Source organism: Lethenteron reissneri, chromosome 66 (genome assembly GCF_015708825.2).
Source record: "Lethenteron reissneri isolate LAM-NWPU_2019-01 chromosome 66, ASM1570882v1, whole genome shotgun sequence".
NCBI classification, from domain to species: domain Eukaryota; kingdom Metazoa; phylum Chordata; class Hyperoartia; order Petromyzontiformes; family Petromyzontidae; genus Lethenteron; species Lethenteron reissneri.
The window spans coordinates 3809201-3826714 of NC_083844.1; positions in this window are offsets into that span (position 1 = coordinate 3809201).

Below are 17514 nucleotides of genomic sequence, written 5' to 3' on the forward strand. Positions count from 1 at the left end.
TCGTGGTGGTGGTAGCCGGCATCACGGGGCGACGCGGCGCGGGGAGTGCGGATCTCGGTGTCGACAACAGTTGCCGCAGTTGCAAGAGTTGCTGCAGTTGCCGCAGTAGCAACAGTTGCAGCAGTTGCAACAGTTGCCGCAGTTGCAACAGTTGCAGCAGTTGCAAGAGTTGCCGCAGTTGCAAGAGTTGCCGCAGTTGCAACAGTTGCCGCAGTTGCAAGAGTTGCTGCAGTTGCAAGAGTTGCCGCAGTTGCAAGAGTTGCAACAGTTGCAGCAGTTGCAACAGTTGCAGCAGTTGCAAGAGTTGCAACAGTTGCAACTGTCGATAACACAATGTGGTGTTAAGACACGATGTGGTGTTAAGACACGATGTGGTGTTAAGACACGATGTGCGTTGTCTCTGCAGGAACTGTAGGACCTTGAGGCCCAATGAGTTTGATGTTTGGGCCTTTTCTGTGCAGCAGCAGCAGCACACGGAGACACCATCTCGGCCTCGCTCCACCTCCTGTGTGGAGATTGTGGCCCCCACCCCTCACCCCTGTTTTGTAGAGAGAGAGTGAGAGAGAGTGGGTGGGTGAGAGAGAGAGAGAGTGAGTGGGTGAGAGTGGGTGAGTGAGAGTGAGTGTATGAGAGAGTGAGTGAGAGTGAGTAAGTGTGTGAGTCTGAGAGTGAGAGAGTGAGTGAGAGTGAGTGAGTAAGTGTGTGAGTCTGAGAGAGAGAGAGAGATTGTGAGGGTGAGTGAGTGAGAGAGTCTGTGAGAGAGTGAGTGAGAGTGTGTGTATGAGAGAGTGAGTGAGAGTGAGTGAGTAAGTGTGTGAGTCTGAGAGAGAGAGTGAGAGAGAGTGTGAGGGTGAGTGAGTGAGAGTCTGTGAGAGTGAGTGTATGAAAGAGTGAGAGAGAGTGAGGGTGAGTGAGTGAGAGGGTCTGTGAGAGAGTGAGTGAGAGAGTGTGAGGGGGAGTGAGAATGAGTGTGTGTGAGAGTGTGTGTGTGTGAGATATTGTGTGAGAGTGAGTGAATGTGAGAGAGTAGAAGTGAATGTGAGGGTGAGTGTGGAGTGGGTGAGGGGGTGGGGGCGAGGGGGTGGGGGCCAGGGGGGAGCTGTTGATGAACCCCGTGGACAATAGGTGACCGTCCTTGACATGGTGCGTCACCTGAAACGTTTAAACCTCTTGAGTCCCCCCATTCTGCTGCTCACAGCTACGAGGAGGACGAGGAGAAAGCTGCGCTTTGTATCAAATGTTTTTAGCCGTCGTTTTTGCGATATTTCTTTGAACTTCGTGATGGGTTTTTTGTTGTTTTTTTTTAACAGAAGGGGGCATTTGGTACGAGAATATACTTCTCTGTGCGCGTACACGCGTGTCTGTGTGCGTGTACACGTGTGTGCGTGTACACACGTGTGTGTGTGTACATACGTGTGTGGTTGTGGGGTGGTGTGTGTGGGGGAGTGGTGGTGCAGCGGTTAGCGCCACGCCGCGCTACGAACCCGGCGACCCGAGTTCGATTCCCGCTCACGGCCAACACCGCTCAGTGTGGGGGCAGCAGCAGCAGCAGCGATGAACTGAACAACCCGTACCCTGCCCCTCCCCCCCTAGGTCGACTCAGCCTTTAAAAAAGAGTACCCAGTGTGGGTGTCATTGTGGTGGTGATGGCGATGATGATGATGGTCGTGGTGGTGGTGTGTACATCAAACAGCAGCACTGGGAATTGCGGGAGAGACAAAGGCGGCCGGGCAGGGATGGGTTGGGGGTACACCAACACCACCACCACCACCAGAACTCACACCGCCTACTTACTCATCGCCAATGGAATCTGCCTCTCTCCAGCCTCTCTGCGTGTGAGCCACACACACCACGAAGACTCCAGGGACGCGTCTGTGTTAAGTGCCTGGTTTGAGGACTGTGTGGTGTGTGTGTGTGGTCTGTGTGTGGTGTGTGTGTGGTGTGTGTGGTATGTGTGTGGTGTGTGTGTGGTGTGTGTGGTATGTGTGTGGTGTGTGTGGGGGGGGGGAGTGTGTGTGTAGTGTGTTTGTGTGTAGTGTGTGTGTGGTATGTGTGTGTGGCCTGTGTGTGTGTGGCCTGTGTGTGGTGGGTGAGAGTGTGTGGTGTGGTGTGGTGTGTGTGTGGTCTGTGTGTGGTGGGTGAGTGTGCGGGGTGTGTGTATGTGGTGGGTGAGTGTGTGTGTGTTCTGTGTGTGGTGGGTGAGTGTGGGTATGTGTGGTGTGGTGTGTGTGATCTGTGTGTGGTGTGAGTGTGTGCGGTGTGTGTGTGTGGTGGGTGAGTCTGTGTGGTCTGTGTGTGGTGGGTGAGTGTGTGTGGTGTGAGTGTGTGCGGTGTGTGTGTGGTGGGTGAGTGTGTGTGGTCTGTGTGTGGTGTGTGTGTGTCGTGTGTGTGTCCGCCTGTTTATGATTGTTGATTATCACTCGGGACGGTCGATTGCAGGAGGGGAGGGGAGGGGGGGCATCGGGTTCGGGGTTGGGCATGATGATGATGATGAAGGTTGTTTATTTATGAATCTGAGAGTTATAAATATATTATTATTCTATCGCAAAGAAATCTCACCCCTATCTCTCTACTCGTTTCCTTTTGTACCGAACGGACACTAAAATAAAACAGCGATGGCGATGACGATGGTGGTGATGATCATGGTGACGGTTCTGGTGGCGATGATGATGATGGTGACGGTGATGGTGGCGATGAGGGTGATGGTGCTGGTGGCGATGATGATGGTGCTGGTGGTGATGGTGGTGATGATGATGGTGCTGGTGGTGATGGTGGTGATGATGATGGTGACGGTGATGGTGCTGATGATGATGATGGTGGTGATGATCATGGTGAGGGTGATGGTGCTGGTGGTGATGATGATGGTGCTGGTGGTGATGATGATGGTGGCGATGATGATGATGGTGACGGTGATGGTGCTGCTGGTGGTGATGATGATGATGGTGCTGGTGGTGATGATCATGGTGATGGTGCTGGTGGCGATGATGATGGTGATGGTGCTGGTGGCGATGATGATGATGGTGATGGTGCTGGTGGTGATGATGATGGTGAGGGTGGCGGCAGCGTGGCGGTGAGGTGTAGGAAGCTGTAAGCCCCAGGCTACTTTGGGCTCGCCTTCCCATCAATCGGAGGCGAGGAGTGGTGGTCGTGGTTACTTGTGCCGCCACCGAAGACGAACATCCGTGGAGGGATGCAGGCAAGGCCGATGAGTCAGATGCCTTCTCTGACCTCCTGTCACAGGTGCTGGCTAAAGTGGCACCTCGGGACAGAGTCATCTTGTTGGGTGACTTCAATGCCCGAGTTGGTCATGATGCTGGCACCTGGTCTGGAGTGATTGGAGGGCATGGGCCAGATCAGCTCAATAACAACGGTAAGAGGCTGCTAGATTTCAGTGCAGCCCATGGGCTTGTAATTACCAACACGCTATTCCAGCATCGGCGCATCCACACAACATGGATGCATGGCGGGTCCAAGCAAGAACATCTGCTGGACTACATAGTGACGGAACAGCGGATATGGGCCCATGTCCTTGACACCAGGACCTACCGTGGAGCTGATCTAACCATCGACTAGTCATCTGTAAGATACCCCTGCCATTCTTCCACTCCGGTGGTGGGTGTACACCCAGGACCCCATTCAAACCCATAGTGGCCTTGTCTCAGCGAGCTGATGAAAGTTGCAAGCGAGAATTTCATCATCGCTTGCGGCTGGCGTTGGCATCGTCCCTCACTCCTGATGCTGAGGGTAAATGGATGAGGTTTAGGACTGTGGCTTATGTAGCTGCAATGGCTGATTTGGGTACACGGTCCAGACCTCCCCAGAGACCCTGGCTGACAGAGGGGGGTGTTCAGGCTGGCTGAGAAAAAGCGAAAGGCCCACTCTCATCGGCTACAGCATACCACGTCAGAGAATGAGGAGGCTTACCGCAGCCTTCGCTCGGAGGTTCGGAGAGCCGTGAGGCGCTGCGAGGATGGGTGGTGGTCGCGGGTTGCTGAGGAGATGGAGTCTGCCTCAGTGGCCCGCGACGCTCACAACAACGAGGGGAGCACCGGGTGGCTAAAGCAAAGCAAGTTTGCACAGTAGTGGGCACAAGTGGTGCATCGGCCAGTCATCTCAGTCGACCCGTGGCACCTGCTGGGTCTCTCCCGTGACCTCCTGCCAGCGGGCGTTTGACACTTCACGTGGCCTCAAGGTGCACATGGCCTGGCACAAGCGTCGTGGTGACGTCACCGCCACTTAGTGGCGAGTGGCGGTTGTGTATTGTAGTGTGTGTGTATATGCGTGTGCAGTGTGTGTATCGTGTGTGTCCGTGTGTGATTGTGACAAGCACTTTGCATGCACCTAGCCTGGCTCAATGGCCGTGCCCACGCAGGAACTGGACTTGAAGTGGGGACCCCGTGTGACGTCACGTCTGGGTGCCGTGGTGGTGGTGGTGGTGGTGGTGGCCGTGGTGGTGGTGGTGGTGGTTGGTGGTGGTGGTTGGTGGTGGTGATGGTGGTGGTGATGGTGGTGGTGGTGGCCGTGGTGGTGGTGATGGTGGTGGCCGTGGTGGTGGTGGTGGTGGTTGGTGGTGGTGGTGGTGGTTGGTGGTGCCGTGGTGGTGGTGCCGTGGTGGTGGTAGTGGTGGTGGTGGTTGGTGGTGGTGGTGGTGGTTGGTGGTGGTGGTGGTGGTGCCGTGGTGGTGGTGGTGGTGGTGGTTGGTGGTGGTGATGGTGGTGGTGGTGATGGTGGTGGTGGTAGCCGTGGTGGTGGTGGTTGGTGGTGGTGGCCGTGGTGGTGGTTGGTGGTGGTGGTTGGTGGTGGTGGTGGTGGCCGTGGTGGTGGTGGTGGTGGTTGGTGGTGGTGGTGATGGTGGTGGTGGTGGCCGTGGTGGTGGTGGTGGTGGCCGTGGTGGTGGTGGTGGTTGGTGGTGGTGGTTGGTGGTGGTGATGGTGGTGGTGATGGTGGTGGCCGTGGTGGTGGTGGTGCCGTGGTGGTGGTGGTGGTGGTGGTGGTGGTGGTGGTGGTGGTGGTGGTGGTGGTGGTGGTGGTGGTGGTGGTGGTGGTGGTGGTGGTGGTGGTGTTGGTGGTGGTGGTTGGTGGTGGTGGTGGTGGTACGTGGTGGTGGTGGTGGTTGGTGGTGGTGGTGGTGCCGTGGTGGTGGTGGTGGTGGTGATGGTGGTGGTGATGGTGGTGGTGGTAGCCGTGGTGGTGGTGGTTGGTGGTGGTTGGTAGTGGTGGCCGTGGTGGTGGTGGTGGTGGTTGGTGGTGGTGGTGGTGGCCGTGGTGGTGGTGGTGGTGCCGTGGTGGTGGTTGGTGGTGGTGGCCATGGTGGTGGGTGGTGGTGCCGTGGTGGTGGTGGTTGGTGGTGGTGGTGGTGGCCTGGTGGTGGTGGTGGTGGTGGTGGTGGTGGCCGTGGTGGTGGTGGTGGTGCCGTGGTGGTGGTGGTGCCGTGGTGGTGCCGTGGTGGTGGTGGTTGGTGGTGGCCGTGGTGGTGGTGGTGGTGGTGCCGTGGTGGTGGTTGGTGGTGGTGGTGGTGCCGTGGTGGTGGTGGTGGTGGTGGGGGTGGTGGTGGTGGCGGTGGTGGTGGTGGTGGCCGTGGTGGTGATGGTGGTGGTGGTGATGGTGGCCGTGGTGGTGGTGGTGGTTGGTGGTGGTGGCCGTGGTGGTGGTGGTGGTGATGGTGGCCGTGGTGGTGGTGGTGGTGGTGGTTGGTGGTGGTGGTGGTGGCCGTGGTGGTGATGGTGGCCGTGGTGTTGGTGGTGGTGGTTGGTGGTGGTGGTAGTGGTAGTGGTTGGTGGTGGTGGTGGTGGTGGTGCCGTGGTGGTGGTGGTGGTGGTGATGGTGGTGGCCGTGGTGGTGATGGTGGTGATGTTGGCCGTGGTGGTGGTGGTTGGTGGTGGTGGTGGTGGTTGGTGGTTGGTGGTGGTGGTGGTGGTTGGTGGTGGTGGTGGTTGGTGGTGGTGGCCGTGGTGGTGGTGGTGGTGGTGGTGATGGTGGCCGTGGTAGTGGTGGTGGTTGGTGGTGGTGGTGGTGGTTGGTGGTGGTGGTGGTGGTGGTTGGTGGTGGTGGTGGCTGTGGTGGTGATGGTGGTGGTGGTGATGGTGGCCGTGGTGGTGGTGGTGGTGGTTGGTGGTTGGTGGTGGTGGTGGGTGGTGGTGGTTGGTGGTGGTGGTGGTGGTGGTTGGTGGTGGTTGGTGGTGGTGGTTGGTGGTGGTGGTGGTGGTGGCCGTGGTGGTGGTGGTGGTTGGTGGTGGTGGCCGTGGTGGTGGTGGTGCCGTGGTGGTGGTTGGTGGTGGTGGTGGTAGCCGTGGTGGTGGTGGTGGTGGTGGTGGCCGTGGTGGTGGTGGTGGCCGTGGTGGTGGCCGTGGTGGTGGTGGCCGTCGTGGACAAACGGTGCCTGGTGGAGGAGCACGTGGCCCGGAGAACACGTGACTCAGAGAACACGTGGCTTGGTTAATGATGACGTCGTACGCGTCACAATCACCAAACTCTCACCCAGTGTAAGGCCGCACTGAGCTGTGTAGCTCTTCTTCAAACAAGCGACGTGGCCGTCACAAGTGATCGCAGATGATATCATCATCATCATCACATAGCGTCAGCCAAATAGTCTACAGACTCAGAGACATAGATACACACAGAGACCCAGAGACTCGAATAGACCCACAGCGATCCATCGAGACCCATACTCATCGAGACCCATGATACAGCTAAACTATTTTTAGTTTACAAGGTTAAAGCCAACTGAGCTATGTAGATCTTTTTCAGAAGTGACGCGGACATCACAAATGATATCAGGTCAACCGAGTGGCTGATATCATCGCGTGGAAATTTATAGCAGCGGCCAAATAGTCTAAACGTCTGTTTCACCAGACTCAGAGACCCATAGACACACAGAAACTCACAGAGACCCTTAGACCAGAGGTCGCAAACTGGTTTGAATTCCTTACCCGTACCCGGCCGCACCAGGGTCGCAATCGGGTACCCTACCCGAAACCCGGCTACCCGTACCCGGCCGGGTATCGGGTAGGGTGCGGGTATCGGGTACCCGATTGCGACCTCTGGGATGAAGCCATGTTTCTGGCGTGGGTGAGTTGATTCTAGGAACTTGAATTGTGAGAAGAGACGAGACGTTGGGAAATGAGTGACAAACGGTGACTCACCAGTGGCTCACGGCCTACCTGTACTCGGCCGCACCAGGGTCGCAAACGGGTACCCATATCCGGCTGGGTACGGGTAGCCAGGTATCGGGTAGGGTACGGGTATCGGGTACCCGGTTGCGACCTCTGCCTTAGACCCACAGACTCACAGCGATGCAGTGGCATAGCGCCGGCTGCTGGTGACAAATGGGATGTGCAGCAGTCAGTGCTGAAGTCAGCAGGCCACGATCGGCACGAGAGGGGACGTCTTGGGGGGGGGGGTCACAGAAGGGGCCCATCGGAGAAGCTTCCGGAACCGCTGGGAGGTTCCAGAATGGGGGCTTGGCCGGGGGTGGAGCTAGGCCCCACTGGGAGTGCAAGAGGGAGTGTAAGAGGGAGTGTAAGAGGGAGTGCAAGAGGGAGTGCAAGAGGGAGTGCAAGAGGGAGTGCAAGAGGGAGTGCAAGAGGGAGTGCAAGAGGGAGTGCAACAGGGAGTGCACGAGGGAGTGCAAGAGGGAGTGTAAGAGGGGTCACGCTGCTCAAGTCCAGTGTGATGCCGCCGCCACGAAGCCGTTCGGCAGGCGCCCAAATCCCCGACCTCGCCACCACCAAGCAACGGAGCCAACCCCGCGTCCCCCTCACCTCACACGAACACACCCGCACGCATTTTCCCCCACCCATAGAGCTGGACGGGGAGGTCACCTGGCCGACCGGTTTTTATCCGAGAAACCCTTATCGGGGTTAACTCTCACGGTTTCCGGCGATCAGGGAATTGGACGACCTCCCCCGTGCTACGTTGCGCCGCGGCGCTGCGACCAGCCTTAATATGGTGTGGTCGCGGCATGGGGCATTCGGCCACCGCGGTTGAGGCGCATTTTCCCCCCACACAAACCCCCACGGGTCGACGAGACAGGCGGAGGAGGGAGGGGACAGCATGAATAGCGGGACCGCATGGGCTCTGGTGGATAGTCATGGAGGGTTGGGATCATTACGCTTGAGCGCGCAGGCCCCATTGTTAGGAAGGGTAAGGGATTAATTAGGATTTACGCCGCGCACGCCGCTCACTGATTAGCAGATCAAAAGCGCCCGGAACCGCCGTGCGCGGGCTCGAGGTGCACGAGCCCATTGTTCAGCGCAGCATCCCTTTGAGGTAGGGAGGATAAATAGGGGGGCGCAAAGGGGAAATCTCTCTCTTCTCTCCAGGCCAGCGGACCAGCAGCAGCTCCAGGCAGCGACCCGGACGTCCGTGCGACGCATCGAGGTGCGCTGTTAGCGCAGAGAGCAGCGAACCTCCGTGGGCACCAAACAGTGAGTGGGGAGGTGAAGTAGGGTAGCGTAAGCCGATAAATAGGGAATAGGTACAGGTTTTGGTGGAATAGGCCAGCCTCGTCGACTCACTGATTCAACATCAATTCGCAGGTAGCATATAATAAATCATTAATAGCGAAGCGTGGTCTCGCGTGATCTTGTCGTGCAGTGTGAGCGTGTGGGTGCGCGTGTGTACGCAGTGATTCTGTAGTGCTGCGGCTCGCCTCGGGGGAGCGCTGCGCAGAGCGGTGCGAGAGTGGGTGTCGTGTGTGCTCACTCCGTGTGTGATACAGGTGCGCGATCGCAACTTGAGTAGTCAGTGTGGAGTTGGAGTGCACGAAGCGGTGTGTGTGTGTGTGCGTACGTTCGCTCCGTGTGGGTCGCAGGTACGCGATTAAGAAAGGGAGGTATCGTGGTAGCGTAAAGGGGACATAATACTACGCGGTATCTAACCATGCCTACTACGCGGACCCGCGGTGGAGGGGAATCCTCGGGCGACGGCTCCCACACCATGGGTGAGGAACCTAGCAGCGGTTCGCTTAGCAGCGGGGGGGCGATCGATGATGTTAGCCCGGCCGTTAGCATTATCGAGGGAGGGATCTCGGGGGCTAGCGACCCCGACATATTGGTGTCAGAAACGGGACGATCCCCCACACCCCCAAGGGAAAGAGGCCCCCCAATCCAGGTTAAAATCAAATGCACATTTATGGGCAAAGGAATTCCATCATGGAAATCGTTTGCCCGCAGCATCAGGGGGGCTAAAAAGGTTAATGGGTGGTCGGATGAGGAGGCGTTGCAGCAGTTAGAGATACATTTAGATGGGCGAGCAGCTGACTTTGTGGAAGCTTTGCCCGCAAGCGCACAAACTCAGTGGGAAAAATTAATGTGCGAACTCGAACGGCGCTTCGGCGCCTATGACGAGGAGGAGGCGCAGGCGGCCTTAGAGGCACGCCGCCGTCAGCCCGGCGAGGATCTGCGAGATTACGCCGAGGACGTACGCATGTTGACCCAGCTCGCGTACCCGGAGCACGAGGCGAAAGTAATTGAGAGCCTCGCCGCCGGGAAGGTCCAGCGATATTTGGCACGCACCCCGTGGTGGCAGCCAAATATAGACGGTGCACGCCTCTCCACAGTCCAGGGTCCCCGCCACGGGGGCAGATGGCCCGTTGGTTGGCGCAGTTGCAGGAGTACAACCTGCAAATCGAGTATCGGGCTGGCCGGACGCATGCAAACGCGGACGCCTTGTCGAGGCGGCCCACGGTGTACGCCGAGACAAGGGCGGAGGAGGCCTGCCCGTGTTTCACGGGGGGACGCTGCCGGCAGGCAACGGACCCCCGAGAGGCCGTGGCCACTGACCCCCCCCCCCCCCAGCGAGAGAGAGTGCAGTGTGCGCCACAGAGACCCTCACAGGTGGCACCGAGGATCCCGTCGACCGCCCGGCAAGCGCGGGACCCGCGGCCCGGGACCCGATCGGACGGATCCAGGAGGACGTCGGCTGCGCCTTCCCGGGCCTAAACGATGAGCAGCTGAGACAGACCCAGCAGCGAGATCCGGATCTGGCGGCAGTGGAGGCGGCACTGCGGGAGGAAAAGAGCGCCCTACCAGAACCCTGGAGCGGTTTGTATGCCCGGTTGTGTGTGCAGAACGGAGTGGTACGGGAGTTAACCGAGGCCGGCCAGCCGGGGTGCATCTGTGTTCCTGCCCAGGTGCGACCCCAGCTGCTACGGCTGGTGCATGACCACCCACTCGGGGGCCACGATGGGGAACGACGCACTCGAGAGACCCTGCGTCGCCAGTATCTCTGGCCCAAATTGGCACAAGACGTGGCGGCCTGGGTACAGGGCTGCCGCGCCTGTCAGCAGTGCGGGCCGAAACCGGCACGATACCAGGTACCCCTAAGGCCGTTCCGCGTCAGCCGCACGAATCAGCTGGTCGGGATCGATCTACAGGGGCCATTCCCACGATCCCATCGAGGCAACCGGTATATTCTAGTTGCAGTAGAGTATTTCACCCGCTACCCCGTGGCAGTGGCCATCCCTGATAAAACGGCCTTGGTGGTGGCCCGGGCATTCGTGGAACATTACGTACTCAAGCACGGGATCCCAGAACGAGTCCTCACCGACCAGGGTAGCGAGTTCGAGGCCGAGCTGTTCCAGGCACTGTGCCGAGAATTCGGAATCCAGAAGGACCGAACCACAGCGTACCACCCCCAAGCGAACGGTATGGTAGAGCGCATGAATCAGACCCTAGCGGGGAAACTCAAACGTATGGCGGCCGCAAATCAACGGGATTGGGACGAACACCTCCCCTACGCCCTGTTCGCCTATGCCACCACCGTACACACGTCGACGGGACAAACCCCGTTTTTAATGATTTTCGGCCGTGAGTCTCGTTTACCCGCAGATCTGCTATTTGGCGTCCCTTCCCCCCAGCCGGAGGAGGGAAGCCGCCCCGTGGAATACCTGTTGAAGACCCTGCGAGAAGCCCGAGGCCGAGCATACCCGCAAGGGGAAGCCGCGCATCGGCGGCAGGAACAGGGCACCCGACCCCGCATGGAACCCCCCTTATTCCTGACAGGCGCTAAGGTGTGGCTACACACCCCTCGCGTCGGGGCTGGGCAGGTGGGGAAACTGACGACCTACTGGCGGGGACCCTGGACCTGTGGTGCGGCAGATATCTCCCTGGACGGTACTAATTTATGGCGGGGAGAGGGGTCGAGAGACGGTGGTCAATGTCCGCCGCTTAAAACCATGGAAAGCGGCCCCGGCAAGAGAGGACTCCGTCACCCGAAGGCCCCGAAATCCCGGAGTACCCGCACCCCTCGTGTTGGGGGGCCTCGCACACTACATGGGCCCCGCCGGGCCCCCGAGACGCCCCGATCCAGTCCGGAGACGGCGGGGACGACGGCCACTAAACCCTTCCGCTGCTGAGTTTGTGCCCCAGCCCACAGGTGCCGGAGGACGGGGAGAGCCGCTGGAGTGGAGGAGGAGACCGCCGCAGGAGCTACAGAGGACGGAACCACCCGCCCCGAGGCCAGCCACCAGGTCCGGACGGATCCCTCGGACCCCGCAACGTTTTCTCGTGGGCGCGGCCCAAGCGAGGTGCTCTAGTCAACCCGGGACGGGGACTGGCACCTCGGGGGGCTATGTGATGCCGCCGCCACGAAGCCGTTCGGCAGGCGCCCAAATCCCCGACCTCGCCACCACCAAGCAACGGAGCCAACCCCGCGTCCCCCTCACCTCACCTCACACGAACACATCCGCACGCATTTTCCCCCACCCATAGAGCTGGACGGGGAGGTCACCTGGCCGACCGGTTTTTATTCGAGAAACCCTTATCGGGGTTAACTCTCACAGTTTCCGGCGATCAGGGAATTGGACAACCTCCCCCGTGCTACGTTGCGCCGCGGCGCTGCGACCAGCCTTAATATGGTGTGGTCGCGGCATGGGGCATTCGGCCACCGCGGTTGAGGCGCATTTTCCCCCCACACACACCCCCACGGGTCGACGAGACAGGCGGAGGAGGGAGGGGACAGCATGAATAGCGGGACCGCATGGGCTCTGGCGGATAGTCATGGAGGGTTGGGATCATTACGCTTGAGCGCGCAGGCCCCATTGTTAGGAAGGGTAAGGGATTAATTAGGATTTACGCCGCGCACGCCGCTCACTGATTAGCAAATCAAAAGCGCCCGGAACCGCCGTGCGCGGGCTCGAGGTGCACGAGCCCATTGTTCAGCGCAGCATCCCTTTGAGGTAGGGAGGATAAATAGGGGGGCGCAAAGGGGAAATCTCTCTCTTCTCTCCAGGCCAGCGGACCAGCAGCAGCTCCAGCCAGCGACCCGGACGTCCGTGCGACGCATCGAGGTGCGCTGTTAGCGCAGAGAGCAGCGAACCTCCGCGGGCACCAAACAGTGAGTGGGGAGGTGAAGTAGGGTAGCGTAAGCCGATAAATAGGGAATAGGTACAGGTTTGGGTGGAATAGGCCAGCCTCGTCGACTCACTGATTCAACATCAATTCGCAGGTAGCATATAATAAATCATTAATAGCGAAGCGTGGTCTCGCGTGATATTGTCGTGCAGTGTGAGCGTGTGGGTGCGCGTGTGTACGCAGTGATTCTGTAGTGCTGCGGCTCGCCTCGGGGGAGCGCTGCGCAGAGCGGTGCGAGAGTGGGTGTCGTGTGTACTCACTCCGTGTGTGATACAGGTGCGCGATCGCAACTTGAGTAGTCAGTGTGGAGTTGGAGTGCACGAAGCGGTGTGTGTGTGTGTGCGTACGTTCGCTCCGTGTGGGTCGCAGGTACGCGATTAAGAAAGGGAGGTATCGTGGTAGCGTAAAGGGGACATAATACTACGCGGTATCTAACCATGCCTACTACGCGAACCCGCGGTGGAGGGGAATCCTCGGGCGACGGCTCCCACACCATGGGTGAGGAACCTAGCAGCGGTTCGCTTAGCAGCGGGGGGGCGATCGATGATGTTAGCCCGGCCGTTAGCATTATCGAGGGAGGGATCTCGGGGGCTAGCGACCCCGACACCAGCGTCGGCACCATCCCGTGGCGCCGCTCGTCATGAAGCAGCCTCCCAACTGTTCTCACGAAGACATCAAACTATTGCGACTGCAGGAATTCATATTCCTTGGTGGGTAGAAAAAAAAAATAAAGTGAATTTTAAAAAATGGAAATTTGCATGATTGTTTATGAATATTACTATTTATTAAACTTTTATTTGTATTATGTATATTCACCTTATTTTTCTTCTCTGGTTCTTTCGGTAACGTCACGTAGGTAGGAAAATAATAACAAGAAAGTGAATAAAAATAAGAATTAAATATTTGTATGATTATTTATTAATATTTATTATACTTTTATTTGTATTATTTTAATTCACTTTTTTTTATTTTCGGTGAAGTCACGTAAATGGAAAATAAAAAGAAAGTGAGTTAAAAATAAGTATAACCCGTAAAAACAAAGTTTTTCACTGTATATCCTTTATATGCGTGGCGGCTAGAGTCCTCTCGACCCATAGGTGGCAGCCATCTCAAGCCAGAGTCTTCTCGTCCTCTGGCTTGAGATGGCTGCCACCTATGGGTCAGATGATTGCATTGCAACATTAAGCAATTGGTAATTACATATAATAGTTTTGTCCTAAAAAGTATAAAATTTTGGAAAAAAATGTTCACGAACATTAATTGTCTCGCACAACGAGTCTGTGTGGAAAATGTCAGCTCGATTAGATCACGGGAAGTGGGTTAAAAAACAACGACCGAAAGATTTGCACGGTCTTAAGCAAGCAAGCGAACTTAATATAAAGGATTTAAAAAGAAAGTGAATAAAAATTAATACAAATAAAACAAACGTATAACAAATATGAATAATAATAAATAATAATTACATTATTATGCAATTATCACTTTTATTCAATTAAAATTTTATTCTTTTTTCTACGCACGTGGCTTTACCGAAAGAACCAGATAGTATGGATTCCTTGCAGTCACGAAAGCTTCAAATCAATATTTATTTGTATTTGGGGCCGTCCATAAATGACGTCACGCACCTAGGGGGGGGTCAGACATTTGTGACGATGTGTGACGAGGGGGGGGGGGTGAGAAATGTGACGTCACATCAAAATGCGCAACTTTAAATCAATATAGACAACACGTTCTACTTACTTAAATAGACTTTTTAATAAATGTTTTCTCCTACAACATCAGAGTGCAGCGCCACATTAAATACGCACTACAATGACAATAGTTTAAAGCGATTTGAAGCATGTTTTATTTATTTTTGAGGGGGGGGTCTGACTTTTTGTGACGCCGTGCGACGAAGGGGGAGAGGGTCAAAAATCATCCAAACTCGCGTGACGTCATTTATGGACGGTCCCATAATATTGTTCTAAGAAGCAGTCCCGCCAACAATAGACGGCCTTAATGATAATAATAATAATAGTTTAGGGTGTTGTGTGTTATCCCGATGGTGCTTGCCAAATAAAACACATTCCTGCGGAGGGAGCTGGTAGGAACGTTGGGTTGCTCGGTCAATGGCCAGGGTCAACGGCGGCGTGGTCTATTCCGCAAATATGCCCGACTGTGAGGGCGGGCACAAGCCGGCGTGAGTAGGTTAAACATTGAGTTTTATAAGGGCACCACGGGGTGACCAGTCCCTCCCCACCCAGCCCCACCCCTCCCACCCCCCACCCAACCCCACCCTCCCCACCCGGCCCCTCCCCTCCCTCCCCACCCAGCCCCTCCCCACCCTCCCCACCCGGCCCCTCCCCACCCTCCCCACCCCGCCCCTCCCCACCCACCCTCCCCACCCAGCCCCTCCCCACCTAGCCTCCCCACCCAGCCCCACCCTCCCCACCCAGCGCCCCACCCTCCCCACCCAGCCCCTCCCTGCACGACGGAAGGACGGACACAATAATCCCCTGTGGGCTGGTGTAACCAGGAGGTTACTACCAGTTATTACGGGTGTAGTGCCATCCATTGTTGGGCGCTCTGGTTATCGCCATTGATTCTGACCTGCAGTAGCGGACACTTCCCAACAAAGGGTGGTAGACAGGACGGGTGGCGTGAGTTGGGTCATTGGGCCACCAGGGATCAAGTTTCAAGTTTTCAAGTTTATTTTCAAGTTTCATTTATTAGGCAAAGCCCTGTGAGCCACTCGGCTCTTGAATCGGGTGCAACCGCAACAAAAACAAACATGAACAAGAAAACATCTTAAAGTGACTATGTGCAAACAGAAAATCCAAGGGACCCCATACCCCAAGAGGGGGGGGGGGGGCTGGGGGGGGGGATGCCGTCACATTCCAGGGCCCCCTAGAGAGTTCGAGAAGGAAGGCGTGGCAAGGGGCGGAGAGACCCTGAAACGGGTATAAAAGCCGGATCCCTGAACGGGTCCGGCAGTCATCGTCCACCTGGAGACCTGAAGATCTGAAGATCTGGAGATCTGAAGATCTGAAGGTCTGTAGATCTGAAGATCTGAAGATCTGGAGATCTGAAGATCTGGAGATCTGGAGATCTGAAGATCTGGAGATCTGAAGATCTGGAGATCTGAAGATCTGAAGATCTGAAGATCTGGAGACCTGGAGATCTGAAGATCTGGAGATCTGAAGATCCGGAGATCTGGAGATCTGGAGATCTGAAGATCTGAAGATCCGAAGATCCGGAGATCTGGAGATCTGAAGATCTGAAGATCTGGAGATCTGGAGATCTGAAGATCTGGAGATCTGAAGATCTGGAGATCTGGAGATCTGAAGATCTGGAGATCTGGAGATCTGAAGATCTGAAGATCTGGAGATCTGGAGATCTGAAGATCTGGAGATCTGGAGATCTGAAGATCTGAAGATCTGGAGATCTGGAGATCTGAAGATCTGTGGATCTGAGGATCTGAAGATCTGGAGATCTGAAGATCTGAAGATCTGGAGATCTGAAGATCTGAAGATGTGGAGATTTGAAGATCTGAAGATCTGGAGATCTGGAGATCTGAAGATCTGAAGATCTGAAGATCTGGAGATCTGAAGATCTGAAGATCTGAAGATCTGGAGATCTGAAGATCTGGAGATCTGGAGATCTGAAGAATCACTCTGAAGATCTGAAGCGAAGAGCCCAAAGGGCAAAACCCGAACCCCTGTCTCTGGTCGGGTTCAGAGGTCACCAGTCTCGGGTAGAGCTGCTATAAGCAGAGGGGCACTTTAGTCCGGAGGGGCGACCTCCGTAGGGTGTCGGGTGTAAGGGGCCGTTACGCCCTTAGTGTTGTGTACCCCTTACAGTTACAATACACGTGTTGCCTCCAGCGAGTCTCGCTCTCCCTGCTTAGCCACGACACGGGCAAAATAAAAGTGTATTTGTCTGTTTCTCCCTCGTGAATGGACTTTGTAGGATGAACGCTGAGATGTATAAGGGGCACGGGGTGATCAATGAGGTCTGAATTGTTATTCTTAGGTTTATTCGGTAAAGTGACGTCGGTAATAAATTAAAATTAATAAAAGTAAAAATAAAATCAAAATCACGACGTTTCGGAGGCAACACAATCTTCCGTCTTCAGGTGGAACCGTCACAGCACGATAGCTGTATCAAGTGAGAAGGGTCTGAATTGGTCTGTGATAAGGTTGGGGCACTGATAAGGGGTTGACAGGTTTGGTATAGTGTAGTGTATAGTAGTGTAGTGTATAGTTGTCTAGTGTATAGTGTAGTGTACAGTAGAGTGTAGTGTATAGTAGTGGTGTATAGTAGTGTAGTGTATATAGTAGTGGTGTATAGTAATGTATAGTGTAGTGTATAGTAGTGTATAGTGTAGTGTGTAGTAGTATAGTGTAGTGTATAGTAGTGTAGTGTATAGTGTAGTGTATAGTAGTGTAGTGTGTAGTAGTAGTAGTGTATAGTGTAGTGTGTAGTAGTGTAGTGTATAGTGTAGTGTGTAGTGTATTGTAGTATATAGTGTAGTGTATAGTAGTGTAGTGTGTAGTAGTAGTAGTGTATAGTGTAGTGTAGTGTGTAGTAGTAGTGTATAGTGTGGTGTATAGTAGTGTAGTGTATAGTAGTGTATAGTGTAGTGTATAGTAGTGTAGTGTATAATGTAGTGTATAGTGTAGTTTATAGCAGTGTAGTGTATAGTAGTGTAGTGTATAGTGTACTATATAGTAGTGTATAATGTAGTGTAGAATGTAGTGTAGTGTATAATGTAGTGTATAATGTAGTGTAGTGTATAGTGTACTATATAGTAGTGTATAATGTAGTGTATAATGTAGTGTAGTGTATCGTGTACTATATAGTAGTGTATAATGTAGTGTATAATGTAGTGTAGTGTATAGTGTACTATATAGTAGTGTATAATGTAGTGTAGAATGTAGTGTATAATGTAGTGTAGTGTATAGTGTACTATATAGTAGTGTATAATGTAGTGTATAATGTAGTGTATAGCGTACTATATAGTAGTGTATAATGTAGTGTAGAATGTAGTGTATAATGTAGTGTATAATGTAGTGTATAATGTAGTGTAGTGTATAGTGTACTATATAGTAGTGTATAATGTAGTGTAGAATGTAGTGTATAATGTAGTGTAGTGTATAGTGTAGTGTATAATGTAGTGTAG